The following is a 15,745-nucleotide window of genomic DNA, read 5'->3' on the forward strand; positions in this document are numbered from 1 at the left end:
AAAACGCTGTCTCTTTTGGTTATTTTATTCGTCCCCGTTTTAACGTCACTGCGCGCACTTGTGGAGAAGGTCAATGCCGACAAAAAAAGTCTCTGTGGGCTTCGACATTCACGCGCGAAGCAGGCGCACGCCTTGAACGTGCGTCTTCTCGGAACGCGCGCGAGGAAAACGAACGCGACAAAAGAAAGCCAGAAAATGATCGATGAGTCCTTGTAGAAAAAGAGGCCTCATAGCGACCGAACTCAAAGATGACCTTGGCCCCGGGAAACAACAAAGGCGCAGTAAAAATGTGCAATAGCGAAACAGTTACTCTTCGCCACGGTGGATGATGCAATCTTTCGTGCTTCCGGACTGGCTTTCTTTTAGAGCAAAGCTTTGCATGGCTAGGGTTCCGTGCATTTCCTTCTGGATAAGACGCCATGCAGCAAAGAAAACTTTATCGCGAATGCTCCGCAGAAAACGGCCGTAACTCTTGTTTTATCATGACTTTCCCTACAGAAATGAAAGAAGCTCACACTAACGCGTAAGAATTGAAGTTAGCGACGCTGTACGCAGCAGTAGCGTTTTTCCTCTTTTTTGCCTCACGGCGTTGGTTAAGCCCCGAACAGCCGGCCAGGCAGAGGAGGTGGCGATTGCTTTGGCCATGGGCCTACCGGGTACACGCACGGTGCTAAGCGACTCGAAGTCGGCGATCAAGAACTTCGCCCGAGGCACGGTCTGGCAGGGCACGGAGCGGCTAGTGAGGTCCATCGAAGCCACGCGGGCCGCCCAAGGTGCCGCTGCGGGACCGACCATCGCTCTCAAGTGGTTCCCGGCCCACATGGGTCGGCAACTAGCACCCGACATCGAGAACCGCAACGAAGAGGCGGACGCCGCGGCCCGTGGTCTCATCACGTGCCGGACCGCGGCAGTCCGTCCCTCCGAGACCAGCGGAGAAGACCGAAAAGAGGACTTCGAGCCCCTCACCGACTACGGTGGGATCCTGGCGGCTTACAGAGAAGTCAGGAGAGCCTTCCCGCCCCCGCACCGAGAACTCTCGCGTGCGGAGGCAGTAAAGTTCCGACAGTTGCAGACCGAGTGCGTGCTGACGCCGGCTCTGGCCCGGCACGTGTGCCCCGACATGTTCGTGGACGCAAAGTGCAGTGTGTGCGAACGTGAACTAGCTACTCTCCGCCACATCAAGTGGGGAGGGTGTAACAGTGCTGTGGACAATGGGAACGGGCAGTGCCAGAGAGAGAGAAAACATCTTTATTTGTCCTGCAAACGCGACGCGGCCTCACGTCGTGTCAGCCGGCCAATCGGCTTCCGTCACCTACTCATGCCTACCCCCGGGTGGGGGTGACACTTTCGGGCGTTGAAGCTCGAGGGCGTCCGACACTTGCTGGACGGCCATGTGTTGTATGACGTAGTCTTTGCACGCCGCCGCACTGACAAGGTACGGCGGGAACGTCTTTGCTGCACTGGCCTCGCTCGGGTGTCTTCTGCAGTCCCACAGGATGTGGGCCGCCGTGGCCCTGTCCTTCTTGCACATCACACACACATCACTGGGGTACACCTCCGGGCATATGTGTTTAGCTATTACTGGAGTCATCAGCGCACGTGTTTGCAGCTGCCTAAACACCACTGCTTCGCGTCGCGTCAGCTTAGGGTGGGGTGGGGGTAGCGTCCGGCGGTTAGTCCGGTACCACTCCAGGGTGTCCTTGTAGGTGGTAAGTGGCACCACCTCGTCGTCTTCCTCCGCCGCAAGTTGGGGGCTCGGGCTCGCGCCGCGGCTGGTGAACGCGCGTGCCGCCCGGTCCGCCTCCTCGTTGCGGTTCTCGCCCGTGCTCAACGGGCCGGCGTGCGCCGGGAACCACTTAATAGTCACCGATGATCGTCTGGGGAGTAGGGCCCCGCACACCCTCACAACACTGAGGGAGACACTATTCGTAGCGTAGTGCGAGATCGCCTGTCTAGCGTCACTGATGACTGTGGTGCACTCTGGGTTCGTAAGGGCTAAGGCGATCGCCATCTCTTCGGCCTGGTCCGTGCTCTTGGCCCTGACGCTGCCAGCCGTGTACAGCGCCCCGGTGGTGGCTGCTACCACCGCCGCGGCGTACGTGTTGGGCCGGTCCGGGTACTTGGCTACGTCCACGTAGTATGCTCCGGTGTCCATCGCGTGTGTCGCCGTGAGTGCCTTGGCTCTGGCGAGCCGTCGTTCCTGATTGTGCTCAGGATGCATGTGCCGGGGGATGGGTGGCACGTGGAGGTTGCGGAGCAGGTCCCGCGGGAGCGAGGCTCGTTCCGCGCCGTCCTGCGTTCCTTGTCCCTGGTGCCCGAGCCGCTGTAGGATCGCGCGTCCCTCTCTCGTTTGCCTTAGTCTCGTTAGCTGTGCCGTGCGCTGGGCCTCGGCTATCTCGTCGAGAGTGTTGTGAACTCCCAGCTCGAGGAGCTTGTCCGTGCTGGTGTGCGTGTATAGCCCGAGTGCCGCCTTATACGCCTTGCGGATGATGGCGTCAAGCTTTTTGCGCTCCGCCGCCTTCCAGTTGTGGAAAGCCGCTACATAGGCTACGTGACTGACTGCGAATGACTGGACGAGCCGGAGCAGACTTGCTTCCTTCATCCCCGCATGCCTGGTGGACACTCTCCGGATGAGTCTAGTGGCCGTTTCAATCTTAGTTTCCAGCTTCCTGATTGCGAGGCCGTTGTGCCTGAGCGCGTCTATGTGGAGGCCGAGGACCCTCAGGGTCTTAACGTGTGGGATGGCCGTGCCGTCCCGCGTTCTCAGGGTGATGTCCGGTGTTGTACCCTTGCACCTTCCGTTGGGTGGCAGAATTAGGAGCTCCGACTTTGCAGGCGAGCAGATCAGCCCGGTTCCCTGCAACTGGTTCTCGATAACGTCGATCGCCTGCTGCAGTGCGGCCTCAATGTGGCCGTCACTGCCTCCCGTCATCCACAGGGTGATGTCGTCGGCGTAGATCGTGTGCTTGACGTCCGGGAGGCCGGCGAGCCTGTTGGCCACCCCGATCATCACCATGTTGAACAGAATAGGCGATATCACCGATCCCAGGACGCCACGTATCCCGAAGAGCTGGGAGCGTGGATACGCTCCGAAGACCCGAAGACGCAAAGAAGGGCCATCCAGCGGCTTGAGGAAGCTTTGGCGAAGCAGCGGAGAAAGGGAGCCGACGACCCGTCTAACGGGCGCGGAGGCACCCGAGTACCTGTCGCCTAGTTGGAGCACAACATCCTCGAGGTCTAGGCTCTGGGACTATCGGACTCTAATAGCCGTAGTCTTAAGATAGGGAACATCCGCGCCCTGCGAGGCCGGGGACTTCCCACACGCCGGATGTGTAAATAAATGTTATTTCTCTCTCTCTCTTGGTTAAGCCTCGCCGCTGTACGAGGGACTACAGCTGAATGTTCGTCTTCCTCTATCGCACACGGTTCTGCGCCGCACGTGGCCTCGTAGCCTTCCTTCGGGGCGCGCGCTTATCGCTGCGGCGGCGGCCTCCTCGCCTTCCTCCGCCGCTTTCTGCGCACGGGTCCCGCGCACGTCTCCTTTCCCCCTCACCTATATCTCCCCTGCCTCCTATCCCTGTTATCGGGCCGCTGCTCCTCTCCGGGCGCTTGCGATAGGGGGCGTGGTTTGACCTCTAGCGCTCAAGGGCAAAACTGGTCACCCCGCGAAGACCGCCCGAGGTAGCGTAGTGTAGCTTGGGCTACAAAAATTATGTTACAATTGACCGCAAAGACGACTTTATCGGTTCGGGGAGTTTCATTTACTTGTTGCATGGTTGGGTAGTTCGCAGTAAATGAGCTCGTACCTTTGTTCAGAATACTGCGAAACCTCCGTGTGTTGAGCACTGCATAGCTTCGCTGGTCATCCACTTTCGCAACGTGGTTTTTCGAGTGGTCAAGGGGGTTCCTTGAGGCAATACTCTTTTTGATGCAGATTCCAATAATTAAATACCATTGCGCTCTGCGGGACTCTGCACTAGCTGTTCTTGGTCAAGTAGTTTGCTTGAGGCAATAACTATAAAATCAGCGGCATCTTTGGCGGATGGCAAAAAGCAATCCCGTCCAATACTGGTTAATTGCTTGGGAAGCTGTGTATGTGCAGTGCGTTTACCTAAGCTGATCACGCGGACGATAAAATAATAAAGCGAGCCGACAGCAGCAAACTAAGGGGATTAGCGAAGTAGCCTGATGTCTGTTTCCGTCAGAGATGTCAGTGCAGCTGTTTGGAGATTGGCTTACGGCAAAAGGGAGAATGTCGGAGTGCCAACTGCAAATGTGTGGGCGTGTGATAGGTGTTATAATAAGCAGCCCCTTGCGAACCGAAGTGACCTCTTCTAGCATTGCCGTTGACTTGTCACATCGTATGCCGTAAGTCAAAAGGCTGATTAATAACGTCAAGTCGTCAGGCTCAGATTAAGAGGGAGGCGGAATGTGGGTGGATTTTTGGACCATGGAAATGAGAGAGAGGCTTTGGGGGGGGGGGATTCCTCTATCGCTTGTGCCCGCCTCTGCTCAGACTCACGCGTAAATCAATCAATCAATCAATCAATTAATCAATCAATCAATCAATCAATCAATCAACTTTATTTACTTTGGAAAGGAGGAGTGCGGGACTAAAAGCTCGAGCATCTTGACGACAATAAACCACAGATTTTCACCGTCGTGAGTTTGAGTGAGTTTCAGTATCTTTTGGCGCCGTGATTATATGAATGAACGAGTCAGGGTGCCTGTCGGGTGTGGTCGATGACTGTGGAAGATCAGCGCCGAGCTTGCAAAAAAAAGTTGAACAGTGTTTAACTAAGGTCAGCTCGAATGGTTACACCTCTTTGGCGGGGGAAGCATCGCTCGGTTATCTTTAAGGAGACAGCTTACGTTTCTTTGAACGCGTTGTGAGGTACAGAAAATCGCGCCGTCCTGAAAAAAGAAGCGCCGGAGGAAGGTGTAGGCCACTACCACACTTGTAATACCAGTCGTCTTGAGAGACGAAGGTACCGACGAGGGTGTGAACTGGAGGCTCGTAGCGATGGCGAGCGAGTGAGCGGAACGAACCTCGGAGTTCGCTGTCCAGTGGGCTCCTTCCTCAAGTGGGGACGGGCTCGGCCGCGAAGTTCAAGAGCGGATCAACAGGATTTATTACGTTTTTCTTTCTTAGCTGAGCACCAGTTCGGCGTCAATGAACGCGCGTTGAGCTTCGCGCTGTTCACGCTGTCGTTCACCCCGACGGGCGCGACGCTGGGCGTCGATAGTGGTCGAAGTCCTTGGGCAGTAAACCATTTGAAACTAGCGCGAGATGACAGAGGCGACATGCTGCACCGTGGAGGGACGAAAGCTAAGGAGAGGCTCATAGTATTTGCAATCCATTGCAGAAAGTGTGGGGGAAGGTACGCCATCTTTGGCCGTGCCCCGCCGCCAGGGGCCCGGCCGGTGCGTCGGTCATCCGCGAGCGCTACGAACTTGGCCCAACGGATTTGCAAACAAAACTAAACGACCGCATAAGGGCCACTGAAAGTTGTGAAAGACTGGGAGTCGCCTTTAGAATAGGAAATGTACACCGGGGGGGGGGGGGGGGGGGGGCAGCTATTCGAAGGTGATTGGAGACTAACCAGGGAGCAATTTGTTAGCTGTCTAATACCTGGGAAAAAGTAAAATGGAATATAAGTGAATGAAGAAGTCAGAGTTAATCCTTCTTCCAAAGAAATATTACACCAGTGGAAATTATGTTTGCTTTTTTTATTGCAAGATATTGTTGCGCGTTGCGAATCAAAGCATGAAAAGCGCGCCAAGCGGGGGGAATCAAATTCGCTGTGTCCGATTAATGGCGACGGCACGGAAGTACCGGTGTCTGCGCGCATCTTTGGCCGGCAGCCGGTTACCTGGCTTGGCCACGAGCAACTTCAGCATCAGGTCTTCCACGTCGACGTGAGAGCCCGTGACGAGATCTGGACTATCTGCTGCTCCCAGCGTGGGAAAGATGTGTGTATTGCGCATGCGCGCCGGGCCAAGTCTTTCGGTCGGGCGCTCCGATGGTGCTGAAGATGAGGAACAGCTGGTCGATCTCGTATTCACTCCCTAAAAGCGCCCCGAGCGCGGTCATTTCAGCGAAGATGCAGGCAATGCTCCGGGCATCGACTGAAACCGTGTTCGCAGCGAGCACGATCTCGGGAGCCCGGTACACGGCAAGAAGCGCCGTTTGGGCACTTTTTGTAGGGTCGTAGCGGATTCCTGAAGGGACGCTCCAGGCACAAGTCGGCCAGCTTTGTGTTTCCTTCTGCATCTGTCAGCATGCCCTGTGGCTCGAGGTCCCGGTAGTCCAGTGCAAGGGGCAAGGGGCAGATAGGCGGTGCCCCTTCACACTTTTCACCGCCAATGGAGAGCCTTGCGGGACGCCGCTTTGTCAAAGTCCTCCTGGGGTTCTTCCGTCGTGTACTCGGACGCAGGCTTGTTGCTGAGGAGGACGTCGAGAACACAAGCACCGTTTGGGTGTTGGAATTCCTTCAGGAGCGAGGCTCTGGGACCGCTGTACTTGGTACACCGTCCGTTTCGAATGCCGTTGGGGCCCGCCTCGATTTTCAGGAACTTTTCATGCAATCCGCTTTCTTTTAAGGCTCAAGCACAGACGTCGAACTGCAAGGCCTGGCCTAGTACGCGCCGAATGCTGAGCGCGCACAGCGTGAGAGTTTTGTCCTCTTCTTTCTTATTATCCTTTATGGGGTATTGCACTGCGGGCATGTTGGTAATCCACATACTTATTTGCGATTGGGCAAAAAAAAAGAAAAAAAAATGCAGACGTGAGACTTAAGGGACACACAGCGCGAACTTCCAACTAAACCTATATTCTACCTCCCTGCCATTTTTTTTTTTTTTTTTTACTGAAGCATCAACGACTGCTCACGTGTTTCCGGCCGCGGCGGCCGCTTTTCTGATCGAGGCGAAAAGCAAAAACTCCCGTGTGTACGAGATTTCGGCGCACGTTAAAAATCCCTGGGTAGTCAAAATTAATCCGGAGCCCTCCACTACGGCGCGCCTCATCGCCTGCGTTGTGTCGGCGCGTAAACCCTACAGTCAATCAATCAATCAATCAACTGCTCACGTTCGTTCGCGATATATCTGGAAGAGAGACATAATGAGCATTTGTTAATTTAAGCATGGTGGTAATTTAGCCGTCACTCGGTGGCGTGATTAAGGAAGACAAAAAAAATCCTCCGTCGCATGCCCCCGCGCGAGGGACACGTGTAATGGGGTTCCGTGGTGTTGGTGTTGGTTCTGTGTCGGTTTTATGGCGCAGTGGGAAGAGCAGCATGTACCTCGCGTTCCGCTCACAGGTAGTGAATGCGTTGTATCAGCAGCTTCTTGACGTAGTTTGGATGAGTCAAGGATATAAGGCGCGTTCGTAACCTTCCATTCTGTGTCGGCTTTGTGGCGCAGTGGGTAGAGCACCATGTACCTTGCGTTCCGCCCGCAGAGTCGTGGGATCGAAACCAGGCGCCGGTAACTGTTATTTCTTTTTATAGTGTAGGGGGAGGGGTGCGGACCTGTTGTTGAGAGCGAGGAGGGTAGCGTGATGCGGGAGAGGAGGAGTGGGGGAGAGGGCGCGCCTGCGCGCTGAGCTGTTGCGGACGGACATCGGACGCTACGTGTGAGTTAAAGAAATGCTCTGCATTTAAAATTGTGTTTTGTTTTAAAGCGACGCCAATACGCCCTGCAGAAAAGCCAACTTTCTCTGACGATGAATGATCGTAGGTGAAGTGAAAGGAGAAAACTCTCCCCGTGGCCGGAATCGAACCCCGGCCCATCTTGTTATAAAGCCGGCGTCTATCCGATTGCTCCATTTCTACAATGTGGAACTGTCAAGTCTCAATGCCGTTTATTGTGGAAGCGAGTCAGTGTCGAGCCGCTGGCTGCGGCTGAAACATGGCGTCGGGACAAGCACCCCGCTCTCGCGCCAGGGACATGAGCGCTTGAACTACGGGCTACATGAGCGCGTGGACGCCGAGCCCGGCACATGTTACACGAAGCGAACGCCAAACAGCAGGTACCGATTCGCGCCGTGCACTCCAAACCCAAACGTTAGGCCTACGGAGTGGACACCCGACAGTTGCTGTGATTGATTTGATTGATTGATTGTAGGGTTTAACGCGCCGACGCTTCACAGGCGATGAGGCGCGCCGTAGTGGAGGGCTCCGGATTGATTTTGACCACCTGGGGATCTTTAACGTGCGCCGAAATCTCGTACACACGGGAGCTCTTGCTTTCCGCCTCCATCAGAAAAGCGGCCACCGCGGCCGGGAATCGAACCCGCGACCTCGTGCAGAGTTTGTGTGTACTCGACAAAAGTGGTGCGTACCTCCAGAGCAGCACATACTCGCAGTAAGGGATTGGCCAACCAAATAATCCATCGCGAGGAAGCTTCGCGCTCAACCATCGTCGTCGTTAGACGGAAGGGTGCAAGATTTTTGTTATAGATATCATAAACGTACATGCGCAGTCGTTGATGTTTCAGCATATATTTTCACACAATCGCACTATAAATTCAATCCTTACTCATTTCGGGTATGCAACGACGTGTTTCTGCAACCACGGGTGAGCCAGGCAGGTTGTTGTTAAATCTTTTATTCAAAAATGGAAGGCCGGAGGCCTCTGGGGGGAGTTGGGAGGGGAGGATTCATGGTTGAAGGGGGCTCGTATGAGTTCGTGGTCTTCGGGAGGCGGCATCAGTTTTTCACAGGACAATTGTTCAGCATTGAAGGGTCCATTCACTGGTGTAGGCCATCGCTATATAACTCGCGCTAGACCGCTCTTAGTGGCGAACCGTATTATAAGGTTAAGGGTGTGTTCATCTAATGTGAGGGGATCGATACGGGTTGAGGGATCTGGGTTTGGGGAAGTAAAATTCCGGTATCGAGAGAATTTGGGGCATATCTAGACCAGGTGGTACAAATCAGCCGTGACGGCTTGCTGACAGTATGGACATTTTGGGTTGATGTGGGGGTAGTACCATTTGCGAATTGTTTCCGGTGAAAATGATGCATCTGTATAGAATTTGTTAATAAATATTTCTTGGGTTCTTGTAAGGGAAGGTCAGTTGGAAACGTGATCCTTCGGCGTAAGTTGCTTGAGTCGGAGTTTCTTTTCGTGTTTGTACCGGTGTATGCGAATGGCGGGGAGTACGCTGATATTTTCGGTCGCGTCCAAGCATTCAGGAAGGTCTGAAGGCTGGGCGACGGCGAGGTCAGCGGAGGATAGGAAAGAGCAAGCCTCCTGCGCAGCTTCGTGGGCTGCCTGATTCCCCGGTGCCGCCAAATCATGGCCAGGAGTCCAGGCTATGCGGACTTGAATGCCACGCAGTTGTAGGGTCATTGTTTGCCGGATAATTTGGTTTACGGAAGGGTGCGTTGAAAATGGTCGTCGAAGTTCTTGAAATGCTTCGTAGCAATCGGCTAATATTCTGATCTTTTTTGGTATAAGTTGATGGTGGTCGTGCATCAAGTAGTCAAGAGCATGGGTAATGGCGAGTAGTTCCGCTTCCGTGGGTGTTACATGAATTTTGGAGTGTCTGGTTCCTATAATGGTTCAGTCATCTGGGGAAACCCAGGCAGTTCCAACATTTGGTGGTGTCAGGCTGGCATCAGTATAAATGTCGATTTCGTCGGGTTGTTTTGTGCTGAATAGCCTCTGACAGCGTTTTTGTCTAGGAATGACCGTTGTGCGGGTGATGGGGTGAGTTGTTGGTTCGGTCAGGAGAGGTCGTTGCCACGGAGGAATAGGTATCGGGAAATCAGGTAAGGGGATGTGATCTTGCTTATCCCAGGCCGTGAGTATGGCACCTTGATGCGTAAGTTTCAGCTTGAAGTTGTATTGGTCGGTTTGCTCTTGAATAATTTTTTTCAACTGGTGGAAGGGCAGCCGCAGATTGGAGGTTAGAGATTTTTGTATGGCGTGGTAAGCCAATTATTGTACTAAGAGTCGCATTGTGAAGGACATTAAGAGCGCGTCGTTGGGTACAATTCAATGTGTAAGATTAGGCTCCATATGTAAGAATAGCGGCTGCAACGGCGCGGGCAAGTGTCTGCACTGCTTTTTGCTTTGCTCCTCCATGCTTATTAGATAGGCTTCGTATGGCATGTTGAGTCGAATTCCATTTCTGTTTTAATTGGTTCAGCCATATAGTCGGGCTACTTTTGTAACCGACGGGGATGCCTAGTAGGCGAATGGGGTCGAGTTTGGCGGTGATAGGTGTGGTGTCAACGATGATGCAAGGCGGACTAAAGTCAGGAGCTGGGTTGCGGCCAAAAACTGACAGACATTCGGTTTTATTAGGGGCTAAGGGAAGCCCGAGATCCGGTAGGGTAGATTCAATGCTTTCTACTGCATTTTGCAGGGCCGTAATCATAGTTCGTTCATTCGGGTAGTCCCTTGACTCGGTCCATATTGTGATATCGTCCGCATAAATAGTAAACCTCGCACTAGTGTCTCTTTGAATGTTCCGGGCGATCCTAGTCATGGCTAGATTAAAGAGTGTGGGACTGAGGATCGAGCCTTGAGGAACTCCTCTGTCGATGTAGAAGGTACGAGGGGTCCAACCTGGAAATGTTCCTTGAAGCTTGATTAGAGGAAGTTTCGTCATTTAGCCATGCTCATCCCCAAGGGAGCCACGTGGGTCATGCGTTAACGTCGTGAAGTTCGCCCGACGACTTTGCATAAGTTCGGTCGCTTCACAACCGCCCGAATACATTGGGACAAGACTGGGCGCCGCTTCAGAAAATAGAAATAGCAGGGGCGCGACAGGGGAAGCCATTACTGAAGAAACTTGTGGAGATAGCGGTTTGTCAGCTGTCCTCTACGTGGGGAAGACGTTGGAAAAAGTAATGCGCAATATAAAAGGATGCAGAATTCTGAGAGTTACTACTTCTTTCCACTGAATGGGACACTAAGTGCAATTTCTTGCTGTTTTATTCGACGGTGTACGTGTCATGAAGCAAAGCCGAAAAGCGCGCCAATATAAATGGACATAAAAGCACCAAGTCCACTGAATGGTGACGTCTCTGAAGTATCGTTGTCAGAACGCATCTTTGGCCGGAAGCCGGTCACCTGGGTTGGCCGCAAGCAGCTTCAGCATCAGGTCTTCCCCTACACATCCGAGCTCGTGACGAGATCTGGACCAGCGACGACTGCTGCTCCCAGCGGGGGAAAGATGTGTAGTCGTTCATGTGGTCGATCTCGCCGGGCGACGTCGCTTCGTCGGGCTTTCCGACGGTGCGGAAGACGTGCAATAGTTAGCCGATTTCGACGCCTTGTTGAAGCATGCACACAGCATGATTTCAGGTGGCCGATACCAAAGGGCGACCACTTGGCGCGGGAGGTGAGCAGTGGGATCCCGACGGAGCCAAAGTCGTTTCCTTCCACCTAGGTTCTCTGGCTTGAGGTCCACGTGCAGGAAACGGCGGGAGTGCCAGTAGGCGATGCCCTGCAACATCTGCCACACGAAGCTCTTCCCCACATTCAGGGGTCAGTCGAGTCTTACGCGACGCAGCTTCGTTCATGTGCTTCCGGAGATCTTCAGTCGTGTACTCGAGCACTAGGTACAGTTGTCTGTTGCCTTGAAGGACATCGAGAAGATGAGCACCGTTTGGGTGCCGGGGATCCTGCAGGGTGGAGATCTCGCGTATGGCGGTGCTCGCTACTTCATGGGTTTCGTTCTTGAGGCGGATTTTCTTTAAGGCGACGTACCGTCCGGTGTCCCTGCCACGAGCCTTGTACACAACGCCGTTGGGGCGCTCGTTGATTTTATGGATCTTTTCATGGACGTCTTTGTCGATGAAGGCTCGAGGACAGGGATGGAATCGCAAGGCCTGGCCGCGCTCGCACCGGTGGTGGTGGCCCAGAAAGTGGAGCATACCCACTCAGGGGGATTGGCCAAGAAGATTTTTTTATTACAAAGAATCGGATAAGGCAAAATAGTATAGTCGAAGAGAGAATTCAGTACGTAGACTGATGAGAGAAATCGAAAAAGAAAGAGGAACGAGAGAGCCTGATTGGAATCGTTTTAGCAAGGCAGACGAGCCGTCTTTGAAATGAAGGAAGCTGAGGTTAGTGAGAGTGGTAGATCTCGAGCGGGGGGAGTGTCGCTTGCTATTTTGGTTATCTTGTTTTCATTTCTTAGCCATCACTTCGGCTTCGGGTTGTTTACGCTGTTCTTCTTCCCTACAAGAGCGATGCTGAGGGTCGACATTGGCCAAAGCACTTGGCCCTTCCACTTTTTTTGAAGATACTGCGAGATGACCAAGGCGATAGAGGCGGTATGATGCGTCATAGGGGATAGATTCCTACCGTCCCCAATGCTTTGCAGAAACTGTGGGAGGAGGTAAGTCATTCCTAGCGGTGGTCGCCCTCAGAGAACGGCCCACTCAGTACGTGGACCGTGCGTAAACGTTGCGAAGTCCGCCCGTCAGCTTTGCGTAACAAAGGCCGCATAACGATCCTCGAATGCTGTAAAACAACCTAGGCGTCCCATCTCGAGAAGAAAAATACAGAGGGGAGAGGGGACGGGGAGAGGTAACCGAAGCACATTAGCGAGGCTCACCAGGGGGTGACTTCATAGCTGCCTGTACCGGTAAAAAAGATGTATAGTGTATAACAGAATATATAAGTCGAGGAGTTTATCCTGTTTTCAAGAAAGGAAGTGTGGCACCAGTGCAAATTCGTTTGGCTTTTTTTTATTGTAAGATATTGTAACGTATTATGAGTCAAAGCTGAAAAGCCTGCCAAACAGATGGCATCAAACACGCTGACCTCGCTGAAGAATGAAGTCGCGGATTTATCGGTGACTGGGTGCATCTTTGGCCGGTAGCCGGTCGCCCGACTTCACCACGACGAGCATCAGCATCAGGTCTTCCCTGTCGGCATCCAAGCCCGTGACGATGTTGAGCAGCGACTTAGGCTCCCAACGCCGCGGGAAATATCTTGTGCAGGTTGGTTACGCTGGGCCGAGTCGTTTCGTCGGGCGTCCCGATGGTGCGGAATATGCGGAAGGTCTCGTCTATTTCGGAGGCATGCGCTTAAAAGTGGTCCCAATGAGCGTTCCAGTGAAAATGCAGCCAATGCTCCAGATGTCCGCCGAAGCCATGCGTGGAAGTGCGCGCCGAGCAGGATATCGGGTACCCGGTAACAAAGGGGGCCACTTCGTGCGTGCCGGGGCGCAGTGGGATCCAGAAGGCAGGCGCCACGCCCAAGTGGACCGGCACTGCCTTTCCATCCACACTGATTAGCGTGTTCCATGCCTCGAGGTCCCGGTGCAGGACACGGTGGGAGTGGCAGTAAGCGATGTCCTGTAGCAGCTGCCCCAAGTAGCTCTTTACAAGGTTCAGGACCCGTGGAACCTCGCACGACGCCGCTTCGCCTATGTGCTTCTGGAGATCTTCCGCCACGTACTCGAGCACTAGGTACAGTTGTCTGTTGCCTTGAAGGCCACCGAGAAGGCGAGCACCGTTTGGGTGCCGCACTTACTTCATGGTCGAGATCTCGCGTAAGGCGGTGCTCGGTACTCCGTGTTTCGTTCTTGAGGATTTCGTTTGGGACGACGTACCGTCCGGTGTCCCTGTCACGACCCTTGTACACGACGCCGTTGGGGCGCCCTTCGAGTTTCAGGAATTTTTCGTGGAATCCGTTTCCCACGAAGGCACCCAGCCGCGACCCGAAGGCAACCGGCACCCAGACGGCATGCGCCAAGCCCAACTGGGCCGGCACTGCCTTTCCTTCCACACTGACCCGCGTGTTCCATGCCTCGAGGTCCCGGTGCAGGACACGGTAGGATTGGCAGTACGCGATGTCCTGTAGCAGCTGCCCCAAGTAGTTCTTCACAAGATTCACTGCCAGTGCCGTCTTGCGAGACGCTGCGCCATCTCCGGTCATGAGCTCGAACACAAGGTGGCGTTTTGTGTCGCCGGTAAGGACACCGGGCAGACGGGCACCGTTGGGGTGCCGGTGTTCCTTCCGGGGGGTCGAGATCTCGCGTATGGCGGTGCTCGGTACACCCCCGGTTTCGTTCGCGAGCCGAATATTTCCTTGGCGACGAAGCGCCCGGTGTCCGTGTCGCGAACCTTGTACACAACGCCGTTGGGGCGCGCGTCGATTTTCTGGAAATTTGCGTCGAACGAGTTCTCCATGAAGGCGTGAGCACAGAGATGGGACAACGAGGCCTGGCCACGCACGCACCGAATGCTGAGGTGGTGGTGGTGGCCCATAAACTGGTGCATACCCGCTCGGGGGCATTGGCCAAGAAGATTTTTTTTCATTAAAAAGAACCAGAGAAGGCAAAACAGTACGGTCGAAGAAATAATTTAGTACGTAGATTGAAGAGAGAAATAGAAAAAAGAAAGAGGAACGAGAAAGCCTGATCGGAATCGTTTTAGCAAGGCAGACGAGCCGTCTCTGAAATGAAGGAATGGATGGCGTGACAGACATCCCCATGGCAGTGGCCTAGCTTCGTGCCCCCAAAATACAAAAAGCACTGGCAAGGTTAGTGGCATTCCAAGACGCCGCAAGGGAGACTCCAGCAGCCTTCTTCGGTGATGAGAGAATCGGCGGCAAAAAAGGGTAGAAATGTTCATCCGATTCAATTCCATGGCAGAAGTGGCACAAGGGTGAGGTTGTTAGATCTGCCCGGTATAGGTACCTATTAAGTGGGGGAACACCACAACGAAACGAGGTCAGCGAAACTTCGCACAAGCGAGTTTGACAGAGGCTTCTTTTCCAACGAAACCTGAGATGTTCGAGTTCCGGTGAAGCACGCATAGCGCGAAACATTTCGCTCTTCTTCCTCCTCTTCTCTTTAAGTGTAGCATTATGTGCATATTGGTAATCCATTATAATTATCATCAACAGCAGCATGCCATCTACGTCCACTGCAGGGCAAAGGCCTCTCCCATAGATCTCCAATTATTCCGGTCCTGTCCTAACTGCGACCAATTTATTCCACAAACTTCTTGATCTCATCTGTCTATCTAACTTTCTGCCGCCCACTGCCACGCTTGCCCTCTCTAGTTATCCATTCTCTCTAAGGATAATATAGGTAATCCATTACTTAGTGCGATTGCGGGAGAAAAATAAAGGAGGCTCACACTAACGCGTAAGACTCGAAGGTAGCGAAGCTGTAAGCAACTTTCACGACAATCACAAAGATTTAAGTCCACGCATGCCGCCGATTCGCTTCTTCTTCACTTGCGCAACGACCTTTACTCGATAACTGCTACTATAAGTGTGAGCTTGCGTCATTCTTTGGAAGCAATAACCATTACGCTATGACGTCTCTTTATCGCCTGAGCAAGTGTTTCCACGATTGAGGTGACCGGTGGAGTTTTTTTGGCCAATCTAGGTCAATCTCCCTAAGTGGGTATGCTTGGCTTGACAAACGTGCGAAGGGGACGCTGGGCGGTCGTCGCGAAGCATATATATATATATATATATATATATATATACAGAAAGATGGGTCAGCAGTCTACAACGCCAAAGGAGGCATAGGGGTGTGGTTAGGCTCTTTTCTTTTTCACTACGGTTAATTAGGTAAACATTTTTTTTTTAATTATACAGAAGAAAGAAAGAAAAACACGCGCCCAGAGTGGGGACCGAACCCACGCCTTTCGATTACATGTCGAATGCCTTTTCTTTCTTTCTTCTGTATAATTAAAAAAAAAATGTTTACCTAATTAACCGTAGTGAAAAAGAAAAGAGCCTAACCACACCCCTATGC

At 53.2% G+C, this 15,745-nt stretch overlaps 1 protein-coding gene and 1 pseudogene across 2 annotated transcripts in view; both read right to left on the bottom strand.

The window, feature by feature from the left end:
* Positions 1-15,745, bottom strand: part of Tdh (L-threonine dehydrogenase) — a 63,409-nt gene that overhangs the window by 28,480 nt on the left and 19,184 nt on the right. The window lies entirely within an intron of this gene.
* LOC144157891 (cyclin-dependent kinase 2-like) lies at positions 12,815-14,269 on the bottom strand (annotated as a pseudogene).

The sequence above is a fragment of the Haemaphysalis longicornis genome, unplaced genomic scaffold (genome assembly GCF_048455015.1).
Source record: "Haemaphysalis longicornis isolate Haplotype H1 unplaced genomic scaffold, Haemaphysalis longicornis Haplotype H1 scaffold_10, whole genome shotgun sequence".
NCBI lineage: Eukaryota > Metazoa > Arthropoda > Arachnida > Ixodida > Ixodidae > Haemaphysalis > Haemaphysalis longicornis.